General features: G+C 40.6%; 1 non-coding gene across 1 annotated transcript; it reads right to left on the bottom strand.

The window, feature by feature from the left end:
- Nucleotides 1-960: 960 nt before the first annotated feature.
- On the bottom strand, nucleotides 961-1,101 carry Gm22156. The gene has a single exon (XR_003949954.1). It is a non-coding gene; the product is annotated as a small nucleolar RNA ACA64 (small nucleolar RNA).
- Nucleotides 1,102-16,257: the final 15,156 nt, after the last annotated feature.

The following is a 16,257-nucleotide window of genomic DNA, read 5'->3' as shown; positions in this document are numbered from 1 at the left end:
TAAACAGGTGTTTATCCTTGTAGGCACAAAACTCTCACAAGATTATCTTCTTATAAACATTGCCTACTATAACAGGCATAACAAATGATTTAGCCATCTGTGGTGAGAATCAAGAGGCAAAGAGTTCAGGGAGAACTTAAAAACTCTGTGACCAAATCAGCAGACCCGCATGAAATCAACATTCTTGGAGGTTGGGCCTTCATCCATCTCCTTCCCTCGGGTCTTGGGGAGCTATGTAGATAAAAAAGCAGAAAGGTTGTAGGAGCCCGATGGAAATAGATGACTCCAAGGAAACAGTGTAGTCCAGATGCAATGCACTGAAATACACATGAACTCAAAAAGACTGTGCCAGCATGCATAGGGTCTGCACAGGCTCAAGCCACACGGGATCCCATCACTGAGAGGGGGGAGTGGACATGGTCTCCCACCACTAACACAGCCTTCTGCAATTAATACCTGCTGGCAAAGGAAAATTTAGTTTTCTCCAGTAGTGCTTCACTGGGCATATTGACCACACTTAAGTGTAGGCTTCATGCCCAGGACTAGTTAGTTGGACAAATATACTCAATGGAATTCATATATATATATATATATATATATATATATATATATATATATATGTATGAATATATATATATATGAATATATGTGAATATACATGTATATATGAATATATGTATATATGTAACACAAATAAACAATACATTTCTATATTATATATCATGTATATGATGAAATTATTCACAGTAATTTGTAGAAATTTCCCATCTACCAAAACCTGGAAAAGGGGTTCATAATAACTTTTTAAAAGCTAAGCATATTTATTTAAGTATTTGGAACAACCAGATCCTGCCATCTTTGCTATTCAGGCCATAGCAATGTACAGAAATGGTGGAGAAAAGATAAGGTTAGGACTACAGACAGAATTCACAGCACTCAAGCAGGTAAGTGGTCATTCCTGGCTGTCAGAGCCTGGGATTCACCCTTCCTACACACACTGGGGGAGCAGGTGGTGACCTGAAGACCCTAGTGGTTCTGAGCAGCAAATCTCATCCCCCTCATAACCGTCAAAGCCAATGTCAAGGGTAATTTTTAATGAACACTAACTTTCTAAGTAATTATTAATTAAAGGGTTTTTGTCAAACTCTTCTTTCATGATGATCCGTTCTAAACCAGAGGAAATTCAATGAACATGGAAATCAAAAATCCATCTGTATTCACTCTAGATTTCTATCAGGATAACAAGGTTGATTGCACAATTACAAGCTAGTACCCAAGGAGCTAAAGGGATCTGCAACCCTATAGGTGGGACAACAATATGAACTAACCAGTACTCCTCGGAGCTTGTGTCTCTAGCTGCATATGTATCAGAAGATGGCCTAGTCGGCCATCAGTGGAAAGAGAGGCCCATTGGTTGTGCAAACTTTATATGCTTCAGTACAGGGGAACACCAGGGCCAAGAAGTGGGAGTGGGTGGGTGGGGGAGTGGGGGGACCTTTGGGATGGCATTGGAAATGTAAATGAAGAAAATACCTAATTTTAAAACAAAGGAAAAGAAAAAAAAACAGTTACAGGTTCCATCCACCTATATTCAGGGGTGGAGAGTAAGCAAGTAAAATCTCAGGATGTGTTCATTATAAAGGGAGGTGTATTCATGTTAGAAATACAACAGCCACTCAAAATGCTTTGTACTGCATTTGGGATTCTGGTATATGAGAGAATCACTTACAAAGGTCAAAATGTTATAACTGTGCACAAACCTCTGTTGTCTGCAAGTCTTTCTAGTCCAGCAAATTGGAAACTTTATTGTTTGGGGAAAAATACAGCTAGAAATTGATGGATGGTCTAGATTGAAATTTTGTGATAATGCCTATCTACTACCACAAAATGGGAAGGGAACTGTATAAAAGGCAATCTACAGAAGTGGTTAAAGGAAATACAATGGAGGCAGGAAAAAAAGCCAACTTCAGATGGACTTCTCATGGACTTTAGTAGCCAGAGAGCTTGTAACACTTATTTTATATTTGCTTATTTCTGTTCAGCAAGTTTATATGTGTGTGAGCAAATAGATATATGGATGTGCATACATACATAGGTCTGTGTATATGCATTTATATCAGGACTTAATTCTTCAGTATTTCATTAACATAATGCAGCTTTGATAATCACTGTCATGGTATATTTTGAGCCTGTCTTTCAGTAGAGTTATGTCACATATAGTGCTCAATTCATTCTGCATGCTCGTCTAGGATACATAGTTACAGTTAAACAATAAATGAATGGCAGAAAGAAATGAAATGAAAAGAAGTGATATGACTGTTCCTAGGTATGATGAAGGAGAAAGTTTATTATAAATATGTGGAAGAGCATAACTATAGAGTCAGACTCATCTTTCCAGAAGAGTACAGAGTAGTCATGACCCGGAACCATGTAGGAGAGGAGGAAGGGAAGAGAGAGGAGAGCTTTGTATAGCAGCCAGGACGCCAAAGGTACAAAAGGATGGAAGGTGACCAAAATGTCTGAATTACATAGGGAAGTGCCTCTGGGAGAAGAAAAACCCAGCCTTTAGGGTGTAGGGTTCAGGGTAGAGTGTAGGATATGCCAGCCATATACTTTAACACATAGATCTGAAGGATGCTGGGAAAACCTGTAGGCTAGGTGTGCTTTGATAAGTTAAATAGACACCTCAGCCACCAGTCTTGGGTTTGAAACTTGACATGATAATGCTAATTCTAACAACTTTGTGTTTCTAGGGGTAAGTAGCCATGTCTTCTGAACTATTTTGTCGTCTAAAAGCCAGAAAGAAGGCTTATACCAGAAACTGGTCCCCCAACCAACACTTGACTTTGGTATGATAATTCCTGCCTCCAGAAATGACTTCTATTATCCATCAAACTCTGTAGTATATTCTTATTGTTGCCCACTCTGAGTAATAATGACTTTAAATAAGAACCAGAGTCCAAGGTGAAGGAAGACCAAAGTGTGAATGCTTCAGTCCTTCTTCAGAAGGGGAACAAAATACTCAAGAGAGGAAATATGGAGACAAATTGTGGAGTAGGAACTCAAGGAAAGACCAGAGACTGCCCCACCTAGATATCCACCCCATCTGCAGACACCAACTGCAGATACTATTGTGGATGCCAAGAAGTGCTTTATGACAGAAGCCTGATATTGTTGTCTCCTGAGAGGCTCTGCCAGAGCCTGACAAATACAGAGGCAGATGCTAGTAGTCAACCATTGGACTGAGCACAAAGATCCCAATGGAGGAGTTAGAAAAAAGACTGAAGGACCTGAAGGGGTTTGCAACCACATAAGAAGAACAACAATATCAATCAATCAAACCCTCCAGAGTTCTCAGGGACTAAACCACCAACCAAAGAGTACACATGGAGCAACCCATGACTCCAGCCAAAGATGGCCTTGTTGTGCATCAGTGGGAGGAGAGGCCCTTGGTTTTGTGAAGGCTCAATGCCCCAGTGAAGGGAAATGCCAGGACAAGGAGGTGGGAGTGGGTGGGTGGGTGAGGGAGCACCCTCATAGAAGCACGGGGAAGGGGAATGGGATAGGGGGTTTCTAGAAGGGAAATGGGAAAGAGGGTAACATTTGAAATGTAAATAAAGAAAATATCTTATAAAAAATTTAAAAAGCCAGAATCCACTATACAAAACATGGTTTTAGAACTGACTCATGAGTAGAGGCTGTAAAGGTTTTGAGTTTTGTGCTAGGCCACGTCCAGAGAGCCTTAAAAGAGTATAGAGATATGGGCATTAGGGGCTCAGTTGAAGGCTCAGAAAGAAAGAAAGAACTATAAAGAAACCTCTGTCATTTAAAGGATATATCACTACATGAGCAGATTGTATAGAAATATGAATGAAAAGGGACAGACATGAGAAACATAAGAGCATGAAGAATAAATAACAGTAAAAATGTCAGCTGAACTCTGAGGCTTTGCTGACCTCTGCCCATCTTCCAGTGCCTGAAGGCTAAAAGTGAATACCAGGCTAAGGAGATTTCAAAGAAAGGGTTTTAAATAGCAGCCTAAGCTATTCTTGTGATTTATAGTAAAATTCAAGAAGAAAAAGATAAATTAAAGGAATTGTTAAGAAAACCAAGAACCAGAACTGGTTGATTTTAGAAATCGTCAGCCTATCTGTAAATCAAGGTGTAAGAAAAGTTATTCTGAGAAAAAACTAGGTTGTGTACCTAAAGTGATTGTTTCATAGGAACATTGGTTTATGTATTAGTCAGGATTCTCTAGAGGAACAGAACTTATGGAACACACACACACACACACACACACACACACACACACAGAGAGAGAGAGAGGCAAAGAAAGAGAACAAGGTTCTGTCCTTTACCATAGGTGCCTACAGAAGGTATGGCTCAGACTAAAGGTGGCTCTTCCCACCTCTAAAGAACTGGTTTAAAATGAGTCTTCCCACTACATATGACTTAACAACAAATTAAAATTTCTCACAGATGTACGCAGCCACTTGAGTTTTAGTTAATCCCAGATATAGTCAAGTTGACAACCAAGAGGAGACAATGCATATTCATGTGATCTACAAGTTAATCAAGCAAGCACCTCAGGAGAATCCCAGAAGAGAGACTGACTTATGCTACATTACCAACTGGAGTAAAATTAAACAGATAAAGTATAAAGAATGAAAATCAGTATATTTCTAGACTCTACAAGATAGGAGAATGAGCTATTCTGATGTGAACAGGTATTAACTCTCATGCAAAACCATGGAGAATGACCAAACAGTAGAACAGGAAATTTCATAGTCATGAATACTACAGCAAGCTCAACAGCACTAGCTCCACCTCATTAGTCTCAAACCACAGAATTGTTACAGTTTGAGTGTGCCACCATGCAATATGGTACAGACAAGGCCTTAGCCCTATCCAGTAAAAAAGAGCAAGATCAACTGGGGTAATGAAGCAGCCCAATGCATAAAGCAGCAAAGCAGAAGATCTGACCTTTAAGACCTACTGGGTCTTCCCAAGCTTTTTACTTGCTTGTGGTTCCTCCTTCTTTGAACATCTGTCTTCTGGAACTGGAATATCTGTCTTCTAGAACTGGAGTATCTGTCATAAACCTGCTCCATGATTGTTTTGAGAGCACACAATGTACCTGATTTCACAGGTTTTACAGTAATGAAATTTGTCCTCATAATGAATTGTACCCAGAGCTTCAAGACTACCTAAGATGGGTAAGATTTCCAGTTTGAGAGTTGATGCTATAATAAGTTAACACTTTGGGAGCTGCTATAACGGAATGAGTACATTTTAGATGCAAACAGAAATATGCATTTGGGGAGGCTAGGAGCATAGTGTATAACTTATTCTGACCCAAATCCTTATGTTTAAGCTCAAACACGATGCCCTGTACGACCATGCACCAGGCAGACCTGTCTCCTTCTCGTTCCTAGATTACATTATTTTGTATTTCACAAAGTATAATTTTGTTTATCATAGTCTCAAAGTATACAGAGTCCACTACTCTGTATTGCCAGTGAGAGTCCTTGTGGAGTGACTGACCTAGAAACAAAATTAAAAGTAATATGGCTGTGAAGTTTTAGCATCAATAATGGTTGATGCTCAGCACCAAACACGCCCCATTTCAGCAAAGTGACTGTCTTAAAGGGGAAGGAAAAAGAACAGAGCATCTAAATGATTCACTTCATTGAATGAAATTGGACAAATAAAATTTTGAGAGGTGCTTATGTCAGATATGGAAAGAACATGAATGATCTCTGCTGAAAATGACACACAAAAGAGAGTCCACTGCAATCTGTGTCCTCTATTCTATAATGTTTACCTGGTGATGAAATTAACAACACTTTCTCAGAACATATGCTCTCATTAAGTTTGGAAGAAGGAAGCTATTTTGGTAAAGTGGGACAATAGGGATGAGGCCCTGATCCTGTAGGTTAGTGTCCATACATAAGGAAACATCAGGGTGTTTACTCTTTTTCTGAATGCACACAACATGAGGAAAGGCAATATGCATACATGTAAGATAGCAGTCAGCCATTGGTGACACAGCAGCACCTGTGTCCTTACATCTACTCTGCTCAGTACTAAGAGAGCCATGGCCATAAACTAACCCTGATGGGCCTTATTCCAAACTCCAGAACAATGTGAAAATCAACTATTGACATTTAAACTATCCTGACTATAGGACTTTTCTTTTTAGTTCTATTTTAATAATCTCACCATTTATAAATAATTATAAGTAAATTATAAGTAAATTCAAATTGGAGCTACCTTTACAATAGCAATTATATTTTATCATTTCATGAAGTGATTGACAAAGCAACTTTCTGTGACACCCTATAAAGACTACTATAACCTCAACCTATTTCTTTGGAGGTTACACCATCTCATTACTGCTTGTACCCCTTCAGAATATGATAGAATACAGGTTATAGCAACATACTAAGAAAATATGAAAGCTAAAATTCTGGACACACACATATCTGGCTGTACCTTAATCCATTCCCATGCTAGAATTAACATGAAATTGTGTCTAAGATTTTAATTCAGAAATCATTTTCCTTTTAAATGCTAACAGCACTGTTCCTCGGTATTGTAATAACCCATGGGGCCAATCCTTTGTATACAATCAGGTACTATGCTCTTCCAAAGTTAAAGTGAGACTCCCCTAGATTCTTCAATGTAGAAGTATATCAGAGGTCCTAAACACCTATCACACAGCATCCAAAAGGAAAATTTCATCACTCAAGCTCTCTCTTTCATCTCTGTTTTTCTAAGAGTTCATTTCCTCCAGTGCCTGAATGCTGGGATATAAAAAATGAATCGCTTGATGCTAGACCTCCTGCACTGCTGACTGAAATGGATTGTTCTTTCATCCCGTAAGCCCCGAATCTTGTCTTCTCGCTCATCCTCTTTGACCTTGTGAGCAAAGGCCCTTTGATATCAATTTACCATCACTGCAGTCATCTTTCATGAATAAGCTGGTCCATCCATAGATTACTCACTATTCACGGACCATTTACGGGGTATGTGCCCCTCCTCGAGTTATTACCTTCCTATGACTCATCTTATTTCCAAAACGGGGTAATGAAAGTATTAAACTATGTATGGTATTTTCAGGACTGGGTGGGTAATACCAAGGTCTTGAAAGCAAAATTACATAACCATAGCTGTTATGACACAAGCATAGATAAAACCTGCCATACTAAGTGGTTAAAGAAAAATTGCAGGAAGTAGTTTTTTTTTTCTTTCTGAGAAGCAATTTCCCTTCTGCTCCTCAGGAAGAAGAGGATTTTTATATTATCTATTTACTTATTTGCTGAGTTCTGGAAGCTTAGGGGTATATACATTTAAACAGAGAAACAAATAAAGAAATCCAAATCATTTTTATATTCTCTGCACCTGAAGACCTGCGAATACTTTCCATGTAATGTGAGTGGAAGCAGCCTTGCTGTACCCAGCCATCAAAGATTAGCACATGGAAGCTAATGTGTTCTCTTCATGGTTGTTTGCTTGGCATATATTTTATGTCACAACCAATCACTATTGAAGAGCAGCATAGTGTTAAAAGCAAGAGTGTGGATTTGATAATAGAGAACTTGTATCCAAATACTGCTTTTGCTATTTACTAGCTGAATGAACCTCAGTAAGTTACTTAGCTGCCCATAACCCCACAACACTCCTACCTAAAGGATACTGATGTACATTGCATGAAATAAACTATGGAGTACTTAAAATTTAGTACAATAAGCTACAGTAATATTTTGTTTTAGTGACTACAAATATACCTCTAATTGCTTATTATTTATTCATTCAAAAATCATGATTTTAAATTTATCCTCTCTAGAAGTTTCAGGTTATGCTACTGTAGTGCTTCTGAAGATGCGTATCTCTGGTGTTTGTCGGGAAAACACTGCATTGCAATGGATAAATAGTCCTGTTCCGAGCTTGCTAGTGTGGTGGAGAGGCTGACAAAGATAAATGTGAAAAGCATCTTTCTGAACACTGAGCTGGATGGGAATTTGGCAGATGAGACTTAGGAAATGTGCCTAAGTTTGTCTTTACCACATAAGCGAGTTTAGAAAGTTGGAAATGCAGGTAGAGAATTGCATGAATAAGTAAGATTCTGAAAGATCACTGCCCACAGAGATACTGAGAAACTTCATGAGCATAATTGTGAAAAATGATGCAGATATTAAGGGTGAGCAGATAGAAACACATGGCACACTAACAAACATTCAGAAAGCAATCAATCACAAAAGCAGTGGTCCAAGTCCAATCCCGAGAGCACACTGTTGTGTGAGCTGCTCAAAATGTCTCTCTAACAGAATTCAATACCAGCACGCTTGTCACAATGTCAGCATTCTGCTGACCATGCTGCCCCTAATTTGTTTTCCTTCCATTCCTACGCCAAGACTTCATGCCTTACCCTGTCCCTGCAACCTCACCCTCCTGAGCTGGGAATGAGCCTGGGCTCTGAGTCCTCTCTCTCCCCACTGCTGCCATAGTAGTGACCTTTTAGTCCCTTGTTTTCATTACATAAGAGTCCCGAGCCCTGTCTTCCTCATTGATTTCATAAATGACTTGGCTATATTCCACTCCAGTATTATTTCCTGATTTCTATATGTTTAAGGTAATACATTGTCATTATCATGTGAAAACTATAGAGAAGCACAAAGTAATATCTAAATCACTTCCAGAGAGCCATAGTTTATGCTACCTTTGTAAAAAGAAATATATGAATTTATATAAAAATGGATTCATGGTGTATGCACTTGCTATAGAATGAATATTTTCATCTATTACATAGTTTATATTTATGACCGTGGATGTTCTTAAGATGTTCTTAAATGGTTTCATTAATAGAAATAATACTGAAAATATTCTCTTGTCCCTCTAATGCCAACGTTTCCTTAGGTTTGCTCAGCATCCTGTATTAAAGTTCTCTGTTTAAAGAAACCAAGCAACATATTGCTAGGAAGACTTTTATAAAATCATTTAGAAAGATTGCTGTTTTTATTTTAAAGCCCTTTGTTCTGTGGTAGATATCTTATCTAAAGTGGTAAAATTAGTAGCAAGTGACAAAATACATTTCATGTCCTCTGACCTGTCTCTTACTTTCTATCATTCATAAAAACATTGAGACACAAGAGAAAATCCACATCTATATAAGGACATAGATATCATCCTATTCCAGCATTCCTCATTATTCATTGGTGAAACTATGGATACAAAGAAGCAAATTGCATCTCAAGGCTTTCTTCTCTCAAGTGACTATAACCTGGAGCAGGGATAGTCTCAATGAATACAACCAGGGCCTTTTTAGTCCTTTGTCTTGCAAACTTGAAAAGTGAACTTCACTCTCATGGAAAGGGTGAGTTTAAGAAAGAGGTATATTGCAGGTTTATAGTGAAACTTAACAGAAAGGAAGCAAATTCCTGTACACCAAAAGTGGATCCTGAGAAAGAGTTGCCACCAAGGCACTAGCTCTAGGGACTAACACAATGTTACTAGATTTAAGGAACTAGGGTGAGGGAGGTGAGTAAGTCAGACCTGTTTCCCCACTCACAATATGTCAATGTGCCTTTTCCATCCTGATGTCTGGAGTTTCAGGCACTTTCTGATGAATCTTTTGGGTAGCAAGTCTCATTAAAATTGCTCTAAAAATGGAAAACAAAAAATAAAAACAGAACACATACCAGTGTTTCTAAATACTTTTGTACTTCTGACCTCCAGCAATGACAAAACTGCCAATAGAACCAAGGCCATCACCAGCTTCTGGCCAAAACAATATTTGTTTGTAAGGACAAGAGAAAGGATAATTGGTTATCCACACACCAAACTCTGTGATATGTTTCTTTCTCCTGTTCTCATCAAATCGAAGTAGACACTCAAGAAGAAAGCAAAATGCGTGCAAGAGTATGTGACAGCTCATCAAAAAGGAATTGCAATTCAATGTCTCAAAACCACTGTGCCAATCTGTAAGTGTAAGTAGGCTGTGTGCTACTTCCTAATCTCTCTAGAACAGGTATCTGTACTGAGGACCATCTTCCTGTTTGTATAATTGACAGGCCTATTTGAATTAACATTTGAGGACCATATGTCTTTGTCCATTAACAGGACACATCTGTGTATAATGATCTTAGAATCTTTGGGGTGATTTGGAATCTCCATCCAGAACAGGAATACAACTCATTCTGTTTATTTAACCAAAATTCATGTAAAAAAAAAAAAACAACCTAGAATTAAATAGTTTTTTAAAAAAGAAGGAAATCTACAAAATAACCATGTTATTTTATACAGGTGCCAGTAGTCTTGCATTAATAAGCATCAAAAAAAATTTTATTTCTTCCTCCATTTCATATGATATTTTAAATCTTCAAGACAATTGTGTCTTATTTCATATTCTAAGAAAGGAAACTTTGCAATGTGAAGTGGAAATTTCTGGTTTCTTTGCAGACTCAGTCCTGAAATATTTGTGTACAGATACAAGGAAGAGAAACAAAAGAAAGAAAGTCTCTCTCTCTCTCTCTTTTTCTCTCTCTCTCTGTCTCTCTCTCTGCTATTTGACTGCACATATATATGACCAGAAATTTTATATTCCTGCCACAGTTCCATCTCTGCTACAGGGACTGTAGAGCTTTGAACCATAAGCCAGAATAAGTCCTTCCTCCAGTAAGTTGTATCAGGTACTTGATCCCAACAGTGAAGAGAATGCATACAGAACAGCAAAATTCTATGGTAAGAAACAGTTAACTATGTGACACAATGTGGTAGTATTGGTTATCAATCAAGACATCTCAGTTTTGAGACTATTTCCAGATATTTCAGTCTATCACATGCCTTCTCCTTTTCCATATACTCCAAAAGAACTTAGGAAACAGAAATTGGTAAGGGAAGATCACCTTATTTGGATACAGTTTTGGCCAGATATGCTGGGGAGTTCATAATGACTCAGCAGAATTCTCATTTCTCATATGGCTGTGTTTCGTGTAGCTTTTGCTACCCTTACTAAGCTCCAGCAATTGGCCACACTACCAGCCCTGACCCAGTTTGCCTTAAATCCCCAGATAAAGAAAACAGAAACACCGTGGTTCAATTTCAACTTGTCTTTTGACACAATTACTAGGAGCTACTATCTCCCGCCTGGAAAAGCATGTACTTAATATTCTTAACTCTGCACCTCCTTACCTGCCTTCAACTTTAGTTGTTCAGTTAACATCTAATTCCAGCTTAACACTTCCAACCTCTCACCTGTAAGAGTAGCCATAGGCCACCACTCCACCCAAGATCTAACAGTGCTGCTCACCTTTTCTACATCAGAAGCATGTCGAACTCTCCTCTCCTCCCTAACATTGCTCTCTTGTCCCCAGAGACCTGAAAGTCCCACCTATCCCTTCTGCCCAGCAATTGGCCCATGGCTTCTTTACTGACAGATCAAGAACCAATTGGAGAGCAGGACCATCCCTACAGCTATGTAATTTTAACACTGAAGGACAATCAAGAAAAATCTTCTTCTGGTCAAGAGAATACAATTTCAGGATTAGGTAGAGATTTGACAAGAAGCAACTTCTAGGAAAATAAAATCAGCTTAAGCCTTGCTAAAAAGTTAGGTGGATAAAAAGTTAGGGGGAATAATTTACTCTTTAATGAGCCACTCTACTTTTTCTGGATTACTTGGGAAAGCATAACTTTTCCTTTTTTTTACTCTTTTTTTCTATCTCTGGCTCCAGCATAATTTCTCTAACACTCTGGGTTTCTGTGGTGAATTAAATATGCTAAGCCCATGGAAGTGGCACTATTAGGAAGTGTGGCCTTGTGGGAGGTAGTGTGTCACTGTGTAGGCAGGCTTTGAGGTCTCCTTTTATGTTCAGGCTATGCCCAGCGTGGATGAGACCCTCCTTCTGGCTGTTTGCAGAGGAGAGTCTCTTCCTGGATGCCTTAGGATCAAGATGTAGAATTCTCAGCAACCTTTCCAACATCTTGTATGTCTGGATGCTGCCACATTTCCCATCATGATGGTAATGGACTAAACCTCTAAAAGTGTAAGCCAGCCCCAATTAAATGTTATCCTTTATAAAAGTTGCCTTGGTCATGGTGTGTCTCCACAGCAACAAAACCCTAATACAGCTTCTTTACTCTTGCTCTAATTGAAGCTTTCCATGCCACCTCCACCATGTGGCAGCTTGACCTTCATGGGCCTGATCTCCATGTTGGCTTAAATATCATTAATGTTTTTTCCCCTTCTCTTTTCTATTCTCCCCTGGGCAAATACTGAGAATACAGCTTGCCCTTTCTGAGCTATTAATTTTAAATGCTAGAAAAAAATAGTTTCAAACTGTTTGAACCCATTCTTGAATTCTTTTATTAATGAGACTAAGAGCCCAAAAGGAAGATCTTGATTACCCTAGTATCTTGACACTTAGCAACCCAGATGGGATCCCTCCTCAAAAATCCAGTAGCAGCATCTTTACAATTCATAGTTAACATGAAGGAAAATCCAGAAGATATGGTCAGAGAGTTGAACTAGTCTTTTCCTGAAGGGAAGCCGTCTGCCCCTCAGGTTTCCTCTGTTGTCTCTATTCCCAGCAGGTTGCCTTTATCCTCAGCAAAGAGAGTTTGTTACACAGTTAAAAACTTGATAGTCATAGTTTTGTGTCCAACTTAATGTCTGGGAAAACTAGGGTAGATGTCTCATCTAGGATACCATGTTCAAAATGGACAAAGCATGTTGGGGCTGTGATGATGTATATAAGATGTGGGGAGCGGGTGTGGCGGCAGTCCCAAAGGCATCAGGGACTGCAGCTAAGTCGTATGACTTGCACCTGACTTCCTCATATAAGACACAAACATCTTGAGTGCTGCGCAGGTGTACCAGGATACAGGTGAATCCAATTTGGTGGAGATTTGCCCCTGCTGCCCTGATTAGCTGAAGCTGCGTGCCTGGTGAGGTGGCGTGGCCTGCTGTGCATGGATGGGAACTGAGAGTATAAAAGAGTGAGAGGCCCAGGGTTCGGGGGAGATATAAAAACAAGGGAGATATAAAAACAAGGGAGATAGAAACAGGGGAGATATAAACAAGGGAGATATATAAACAAGAAGAAACAGGACTGAATAAACGTGTGCAGAAGGATCCTGTTGCAGTGTCATTCTTCCTGGCCAGTTGGGCGCGCGCAACAGTTGGTGCTGAGACCCGGGACGGGACGAGAAGACCCGAGACGAGAAATCCCGGGACGAGAAAATCCGGGACAAGAAACATCTGCAGGCACGAGCGAAGACCCCCTGCTACAGGGAGGATTCAGAACTGCATAACGGGGAAGAAGGGGTTAATAAAGGTTCCCGTGAAACAGACTGTTGAGAAGGATCTGGTGTGGATTCAGAACTCTTCAGCTGGGGAACGGTACTGATGAAGAGAAAGAAGAAAGATGAAGACTGAATAAACTGCTGTTAGAAGGACTGGTGGTCGCGTCGTTCTTGCTGGTCGAGAGCAGGCGCGACAATTGGTGGCCCGTACGGGGAACCGACTCCCCCACCGAGTTCAGAACTTTCAGCAGTCAGTGGTTGCCGGCAGGGTAAGTTCACGGTGAGTGAAACTTGCAACCCCAGGAGTTTGGGAAGGACCTCGGATAAAATAGAGGTGAGCATAAAGTTGCCAGGAAGTAGGCACAAAGTAACCCAGGAGTTTGGGAAGGACCTCGGATAAAATAGAGGGGAATATAAAGTTGCCAGGAAGCAGGCACAAAGTAACGATACGTTCCCGGTTTTGGGATAAGTTAAGGTTCCTGGTTTCAGGACAGATTAAGGAACTATGATAACCTCAGTGTAGTGATCAAGAGATCCTCGCTGTGTAGTTATGCTTTTTTCTCCCATTGACCCTTTGTGGGTAGGTCTGATAGTTTTGGTATTGTTTGTTCTGATATATGGACTCTGTTACTGTTTGAATCAAGAGGCAGTCAAGACAGGTCAGAAAATCCTTATAGAGCAACAAGAAATTATGTCGGAAAAGGAGAAGGGCTTAAAAAGAAAAAAGAAAAAGAAAGGAGACACAGTGTTATCAGGTGGACAGAAAGGACAAAATAAAAGAGCCGAGGTGGAGGAGGAAGGCGAATTAGCTTCTGTGCCTCCTCCCTATGCCTCCTCAGCATCCACCTGTAGGTGGACCTTCTGTCCGGAGATTTGGAGAGGATCGACCAGATCAGGTGTTGACGTGGGCGAGAGGGTCTGTTTGTGTGTTTCCACAGGACCAGACGGAACCTCTTTGGGTGCTGGAGAGATTGGTGAGACGCTGCAAGAATGAGGCTCCTGATCCAGTTGCCCTTGTGGATGTGGTGGATGATCCCACAAGCACAAAGGATGGAGCCGAGATGAGAGATCCTTTCGGTATTCCAGAAGCCGATACCAGCTCGACATGACATTCAAATTTTTCCACGCTTTTTGATCCCTGAATTCCCCTTAAAGAGATAGCCCCGCTGGCCATCTATCCCTTGCTTCAGGGAAGATGAGCGGGGATGAGAGCCCTGGGATGTATGCTTGTTATAGTGTGTGTGTGTTTTTTGTGTTTGGCACATGTGTTAGGTGCAGAGTGTGCGGCCCGCACTTTTGCCATGGTAGCGTAGGCTTTTGCTGCAGTGGAGGCGGGACAATCTCCTCAGATTCGGTTTGCCGCTCTAAAAGAAATTATGCTGCGTTATGCCGTGGGGTGCGAGGCTAAGCACTGCACAGAGGATAGCTTGCTGTTGGCATCCTGTGGAAGGCACGTCTGATTGCACGAAGGTTCAGTGTCCTAGTTCCCTTCCCCCAGGAAAAACACGGGAGCTGGCCAAGACCTCTCTGGGTGATGAGCCTAAGGGATGGTTTTGTGTAGGGCCCCTATGCTTGCACACTGGGGATCAGACCTCTACCTTCACCCATGAGGCTTGCTTGCAGCAATTAAGATCTGGCCATAGATTAATCAACATCCTGGCCTTTTGATGCACCTGCGGCAAGCAAAACACAATCTCCCCAGGTGTGGCTTGGCATGATTGAGAGGTAGTCAGTGATAAGACTCCCTGGGCATGTCACCAACCTAAGACAGGGATCAAACCAATGCTGTTTGTCACCCAAGGACGGGTAAGGGGCATGGCTGCGGGGGGCTATCTACAGACATTCTCTCTGCCAAAAAAGAAAAGGGGGAATTGTGGGGAGCGGGTGTGGCGGCAGTCCCAAAGGCATCAGGGACTGCAGCTAAGTCGTATGACTTGCACCTGACTTCCTCATATAAGACACAAACATCTTGAGTGCTGCGCAGGTGTACCAGGATACAGGTGAATCCAATTTGGTGGAGATTTGCCCCTGCTGCCCTGATTAGCTGAAGCTGCGTGCCTGGTGAGGTGGCGTGGCCTGCTGTGCATGGATGGGAACTGAGAGTATAAAAGAGTGAGAGGCCCAGGGTTCGGGGGAGATATAAAAACAAGGGAGATATAAAAACAAGGGAGATAGAAACAGGGGAGATATAAACAAGGGAGATATATAAACAAGAAGAAACAGGACTGAATAAACGTGTGCAGAAGGATCCTGTTGCAGTGTCATTCTTCCTGGCCAGTTGGGCGCGCGCAAGAATAAGATCCTTACTCATTCTGTCCTGGAAGGGGTCTTTGTCCCCAGGATCCTTTGATAGAATTGAGAACAGACAGGTGGAAGTCAACTTTAAGCTCTGATTTCACCATCCCTGTTTAAATGCATTAAATTTACCTCTGACTAATGAGTCTGTCACAGACACATGAGAGTAGTCATTGAAGTCAGGTGTTGTTGAATAAAAATTACAGGAGTTTATTGTTTGGAACTAAGCTACCATACTCACCACACCAGATTTAACTAAAAATCAAAATGGAGTCACTCATGCTGAAGTTCCACATCACCTAGCTGAAACTAAGCTGTTTATCTGCCCTTCCCAGAAATCAGGATTAGAGAGATAACAGCCATAGTTCCTAAAGAGGCCAGTTTCAATTGACATGGTAATAAGTTTCCCTCTGCCTAAATCCTTACACACACACACCCCTTATTAACCAATCCATTATTTTTCTATTCTTCTTTCTATTGGCTCTGCCTTACACAGAAAGTAACCTTGAAGTGGCAGATTTTCTTTCCACTTTCTTGTCTCTTGTCAATAAAACTAACCTTTCTTGCTCAGCTCGTTGAAGCATTTATTTATTCTCCTTTGTGAAATAAAGACTTGCCAGATTCCAGTACCATAAGTAAAGCCAATTATGATCTTTG

This window comes from Mus musculus, chromosome 11 (genome assembly GCF_000001635.26).
Source record: "Mus musculus strain C57BL/6J chromosome 11, GRCm38.p6 C57BL/6J".
Classification (NCBI taxonomy): domain Eukaryota; kingdom Metazoa; phylum Chordata; class Mammalia; order Rodentia; family Muridae; genus Mus; species Mus musculus.
The sequence above is the reverse complement of the archived record's forward strand: the minus strand, read 5'-3'. Positions and strand labels throughout refer to the sequence as shown.